The sequence below is a fragment of the Jaculus jaculus genome, chromosome 19, assembly GCF_020740685.1.
Source record: "Jaculus jaculus isolate mJacJac1 chromosome 19, mJacJac1.mat.Y.cur, whole genome shotgun sequence".
Taxonomy (NCBI): Eukaryota; Metazoa; Chordata; class Mammalia; order Rodentia; family Dipodidae; genus Jaculus; species Jaculus jaculus.
Window position 1 is genome coordinate 4,131,970 of NC_059120.1, and position 6,000 is coordinate 4,137,969.

Sequence of the window (6,000 nt, forward strand, 5' to 3'; positions counted from 1 at the left end):
ACAAGTTTGAAAGCAGACAAGATATTAACAGTTTTCAGATAACCTAGGAAAAATACCTTTCATCTTTAAAGGGAATCTGATATCAGCATTATCTCTGTAGAATGAGAATCCAAGCTTCCTAGGTCTGGATAGGGAACAGATGAAACTCGAAGACACAGCATTCCTCGTGACATTGGGATGGGATGAGATCACAGAAAAAGAAAACAAAAGACACATACAAAACTAACAAGAAAAACAAGGCTATCCAATATTCACCTATAAATTGAGATTAAAAATACAAAACAAAAGCCAGAACTAAGAAAAATGGCAACAACTGGGAACTAGAATAAGAGCTTATTCTACTACTATAGAAACAATGGAGGGATGGAGAAAGATGGCTTAGAGGTTAAGGCACTTGCCTGCAAAGACTAAGGACTCAGATTCATTTCCCCAGAACCTATGTAAGCCATACACACATGGTGGTGCATGGTCTGTAGTTTATTTGCAGTGGCTAGAGGCCCTGGCACACTCATTCACTCACTCTCTCACTCTCTCTCTCTCTCTCTCTCATAAATAAATAAATTAAATTTAAAAATCAATAGGGACTGGAGATACTGCTCAATGGTTAAGGTGATTACCTGCAAAGCCAAAGGACCCAGCTTCAATTCTCCAGGACCCACATAAGCCAGATGCACAAGGTGGCACATACATCTGGAGGTTGTTTGCAGCCACTGGAAGCCCTCACACATCCATATTCTCCTTCTTCCTCTCTCTTCCTCTTTCTCTCTCAAAAAATACATAAAAATATAATCATATATACATATATATATATGTGTGTGTGTGTATACATATATATATGTATATATATATATATATGTATATATTTGGCTTTTCAAGGTAGGGTCTCACCCCAGGCTGACCTGGAATTCACTATGGAGTCTCAGGGTGGCCTTGAATTCACAGCGATCCTCTTACCTCTGCCTCCCGAGTGCTGGGATTAAAGGCATGCACCACCATGCCCGGCTTAAAATAAAATATGTTAAAAGCAATGGAGATTATGTGACTACTTAATGTTAAACCTGTGGACAATGCTGCCTGAGCATGTGAACACGGAACCCTGACTGGTCTCGTCTTCACTCTGAGCTAATAGAATTATGTGACAAAAATGTCAGATGAGGTGATGGGCATACAAGTTGAAGAGAGGTACACACATCTGCCTGACTTTCAAAGAAGTCTAATTAAAATTTATTTCTCTTGGTTTCTTCCTTCATACCCACTCACCTCATATCATGTTCATCTGCAGCTCCAATACCACAGAGGGAAACCTCAAGCCAACGTCATGAGACTGAAGCCTGACTAGAGAGTACGACCTGTGATGCTGACATATAGGTGAGCCCTGCTTGCCTTCAGCCTGCTATAGACTAAGGAAGAGCAGGGTGGACAGAATCAGTTGCCCTAGCTGGTGAAGTTTGAAAAATACAAATCAAGTTTGGGGTAAAAAGCCAGCTTTAACTGCTTGAAACCAAATCCCAAAGTCTGACCACACATACCCATTGATGGTCATAGTTAATGTTAATCAATATATTTTTAATAATGTACCATAGTTAATAAAGTAAAGAGTATTTACTTAGAACAAAGAAAAGTATGCGTGTGTGAGAGAGAGAGGGAGAGAAGAATTTATATGACTTAAAGCCATAAAGCAACACAGGACATAAAAATCATTTTGAATGAATAATAATAATATAAACATTTTCTGATGTTTGGCTTTTTTCACATAAAATAAGAGAATTATAGGAGAAAAATTGCTGCTGAGATTCACTATTGTAAGATGTAAAATTGCAAGTGAGAATTATCTTTAAATAGAGAGAGTTGTATAAAGAGTGTAGAATCAAAAGGCAAAATATAAGAAATTTTTAGAAGCAATCAGGAGACCAATTATATGAACAATAGGTATTCTGTAGGAAAATGAACTAGAAATGAAAGAAGTAATTCTTAAATGATAATAAAAATATTTTCTTGAGTCTTGAGTTGTAGAAAGACTGAAGTTGAGAAAGGAAAGAAAATTACACATGTACACATATTATACACATATGTAGGTTGTCATGTGAGATAAAATAATCTTTTTACATGTGTGCTCACATATTGATAAACTCTGGAAAGTTTCTAATAAAACATTCTCTCAGGTTCCCAGATAAAAGAATATCTGTCTCAGATTATAAACAAATTGGAGTTTGACAAATTATCTGTACCTTTGGAAGGCAGAAGATGATGGGGTGTCACCAATAGAAAACTAACAGGACTCTTAATCAAAAACATGCATTCACTCAAGAAGTAATGCTCCTGCTAGGGTGAAGGACAGATATTTGTAGATATCTAAAAATTCATACAAGTAGATTATTACTTTCTATTTACTCAAAAAACTCAATCAAATGAATACACAAATGTCATCTGTCATACCTTTTTTTGGATTAGCTATATTCTTTTATCTATGTTTTTTGCTATTATTGTTTATTTCGTATGGATATATCACGTGTTGGTAGCCTTTTTTTCCCTCCTCCCTGCCCTCATTTCATGGGGACCCTTCTCAGTAGGGTTGCAGGTATTCCTCAAGGGGTTGTGATTCACGCAGTGTGGGAACAGCGGTAAATTATTCTGGGGGTAGGGAATGTCTCTAGGCATGATGTCTCAACCTGTGGCTCTTACAATCTTTTCACTCCCTTTCCCACAAAATTCCCTTCAGTGATGAGCTCTTAGGAACTTCTGGGTCTGTGCTTTGGTAGGTGTTGAGTGTCCTCAGGGTCTGTCTCTTTCACCCTGGCATTGATGGTCAGGTTCAGCATGGAAGTTGCACTCATGTTGTCTCCCCAATTCCTCTGTTGATTCAGCTGTGCCTTGGCAGAAGTGGAGGGGTAGTTTATGTCCTTTTGCTACCTTCTGAAAAAGAACAGATTCTCCAATGGAGAGTGATGTCAGCAGAGTTTAAATGGGATAAGCATTAATAATTTAGGGAGAATTTGATGTATGTAATCCCCCTTTAAGCCAAAGGCTAGTGAGAACTTGACACTGGAGAACATGATCTTTGTATCCATAGAATTCTGATCTGTTTTCCAATTCCAGATATGGGTTCCTTTACACTGTTTGGATCTCTTAGCCAATCAGAAAGCTATAGGTTACCCACCAAGGCTGTGTGCCTCTATTGCACTGGCAGGTACATCCTGTTAGAGTGTTTGTTTCTGAGTAGCTTAGACCTCTGGTTGCTCAGAGTGTTGTTGGCCACTTTCCCCCAGCAGCTCATGTAGTGGTTTTCAGCACCAGACAGGCTAACTGTGTGGGGACCGTCTTTCTTCTGAATTCCAGCCAGGTCTCTCCATGTTCTTTGTTAGCAGCATATGTTGTTTTCAGCAACAGGGTATTAGCTTTTGCCTTAAGCAGGTAATCAAGTGCTTTGACAGAAAGCTGTCTTGATCTGGGGACCTCATAGGTCTCTCCGATCAACTGCTCAATGTGGGGAGCAACCAATCTCTGGTATGGGGAGTTACCGACCAGACACAGCATGGAGTCTGGAGGATGAAACATACGTCAGTTTCCTCTGTTGGTGATTGCCAGTGAATCACATACTTCTACGCAATTAATTTTAGACGAACTTACTCATGTTATTTTCTTTAAGCTTATCGTATGAGGTTGAAGCCTCGGAAGTGCAATTGCTCCATTAGAACTCACCCTTATTCCAAACGCTGTGTAGGTAAGTGTGTGTGGAAACCCTCTTCCTGCTCGTGTGCCTGAGCTCTGAACTGCATGCTCTACAGCATGGCATTCGTAAGCATACTGGTTGTTTGAAATATATGTATGAATTTTTGTGTGTAGAGTGGTCCTTGTTCATGTACAGAATGTGGTTAATGTATAATTTTCATAAATGAGCTGATATATGAAACTCAGCCAGTGAAATATGGGGTCTCTGAGAAGCTGACAATCCTGTTACTATACAGTGAATTGTGGGTTCTCTGAGAAGCTGACAATGCTGTCACTGTACAGTGAAATTTGGGGTATACGTGAAGGTGGCAGTGCTGTCACTGTACTGTAGAACTGTGATGGCATCTTTCAGAGTGATGCACATATTGTTTAAATCATCACCGTATTCCAAAACCAACACTGTGAGCATGTCTACGTCTCTAAAATGTTTCCTTTGCCTTTTGTCCCCAGTGTCCAAGCCTGCCTTTCCTCATTCTCAGGGAAATGACCGATTTATGTCCTGTTATCACATAGCTTATTATGTTGCATTTATCTAAAATTTTCATACTGGGGCTGGAGATATGGCTTAGCAGTTAAGGCGTCTGCCTGCAAAACCAAAGGACCTGGTTCAATTCCCCAGAACCCATGTTAGCCAGGTGCACAAAGGAGCACATGTATCTGGAGTTCATTTGCTATGGCTGGAGGCCCTGGCGCATCCATTTTCTCCCTCTCCCTCTTTCTCTGTCAAATAAATAAATAAAAACAAAATATTTAAAATTTTCATATTGACATAATCTAATAATATGAACATTTTTACTCATCATGTTTTACTTAGGATAATTAATATGATACTGCTTTTTGTCATGGACCATATCAAGAAATTATTCATTTTATTTTTGGCGATATTTTGTTTATTCCATATAGTATGATGTGTTTATCCATATCAGTTTTTTGTGAATTTTTGGAGTTTTTCTAGTTTTTTGGCTATGTTAAATAATCATATGGAGGATACTAATGTAAAACGCTTTCTATTAATACATGTCTAGTGTCCCCTGTGTACATATCTAGGAACAGAATGACTGGCCTGTTACAATGAGTTTACCAAATTAATGACTGAAGGTCACTGTTTATCATCAGATTGGTTTAAGGTTGTCTGCCTCTGTAAGACTCAACAGTTGTGACAATGCCTTCATTCAAGCATGAAAGTGTCACAGACGATTAGAGTCCAATTGTGAATTTACTACTGGGGATCACTATTTATGGGGATTTAACTGTTGGTCTTATAACAATATCAAAAATAGGGATCATCTTCTAGTATAATTGTGGAATTCTTTCCACAGTAGCTCCAGACCTGAAGGGTTCTAAGCACTGCCTACTTAGTTCAATTGTGACTATGATTACAAAACAATTGAGTTAAGACAGAAAAAGAACCTGGTTAATTTGGATTTGGATGCAGACAGAACATGAATATTTGACAGGTTTCGCCCATCCTCTCTTTTCTCATGGTAGGTAACCTCCTGGTACTCAATTCAGTTAAAACGATCAATGTGTTCAAGAAAGCAAGGACATCTAACTGGTGTTTTAGATATGCAAATAAACACAATGAACACTTGGATCAATAATTTTTTTAGTGATGTTAAGTGGATTTGTGATGTCTTGTGAAAAATTAATAAAATGACAACTGTCTGCTTAATATGATTGAATGGGCCTTTGGTTGAATAAGTGATTAATTTGATCTCTTTAAAAATATATAATCTGTAACAAGGCTTTTGAAAGTCTTATGAATTAATGAGATAGCTTATCAGAATGCAGATTCTAATTTAGTTAGCTAGTCCAGTGAGGACACAACACTTCCAAATTCTTAGCCAGTTCCATCCAAGCTGAATGTAATCATTACCCACCATTGTTATAATAAACACCAAAAAGACTTATTAGGTAGAGCAAGGCAAAGATATTTGATAGTTCTGAGTCATAAGTCCAGACTCTGTCTCCATGTTAGAAAAAGAAGATGACCTGCTATTTCTTCTGTGGATTGCATTTGTGCATTTTTCTCAAGGGCTGCTTGAAGTCCTTGACCTGTGGCCTTATGCCAACCTCCTCTGTTCTTCAGGGGCCACAAACTTCCTTTTTCAGTCTGACCTCCTAGTGTCTTGTCAGAACCCATCTCATGACAGTGGAACCTTCAAGACAATGAAAATTATCACTTCCTTGTGGTTACATTTGGTTAGTTCAGATCCCTCTTGCACTTCCCTTTGTTGTTCAATGTTACTGACACGTTTCTGGCATGAAGAC